The sequence below is a fragment of the Crocuta crocuta genome, unplaced genomic scaffold, assembly GCF_008692635.1.
Source record: "Crocuta crocuta isolate KB4526 unplaced genomic scaffold, BGI_CrCroc_1.0 scaffold224, whole genome shotgun sequence".
Classification (NCBI taxonomy): Eukaryota; Metazoa; Chordata; class Mammalia; order Carnivora; family Hyaenidae; genus Crocuta; species Crocuta crocuta.
The window spans coordinates 1,613,851-1,614,289 of record NW_027529545.1 but is presented as its reverse complement, the minus strand read 5'-3'; positions in this window follow the sequence as shown (position 1 = coordinate 1,614,289).

The window sequence follows — 439 nt, the reverse complement described above, 5'->3', positions numbered from 1 at the left end:
CACTTGGGTTTCTACTCCTAGCCACCCAATTTCTATTTTTAGGGGAGCCTCCATCATGGATTTCTTGTGTGTCTTTACAGAGCCATTCTACGCATAGACAGGTGCACAAACATGACACTATATAATGTTATATGAAATATTACTCTGTGTCATGCTTTTAAAATATTTCTTGAGATATAATTGACATTTTAGGTGTAGAACTTATCAGTTTAACATTGTAAATATTGTGAAATGGTCACCACTATAAGCCTAGTTACCATCTGTCACCTTAGAAATGTAATACAGTATTATTGACTATACCCTTAAAGTCCAACCATATTGTTGTAAATGGCAAGATCTCCTCCTTCTTATTTTTTAGTTAAAAAAAATTTTAATGTTTATTTTTGAGAGAGAGTGTGAGCAGGGGAGGGATAGAAAGAGAGGGAGACCCCAGAATTCA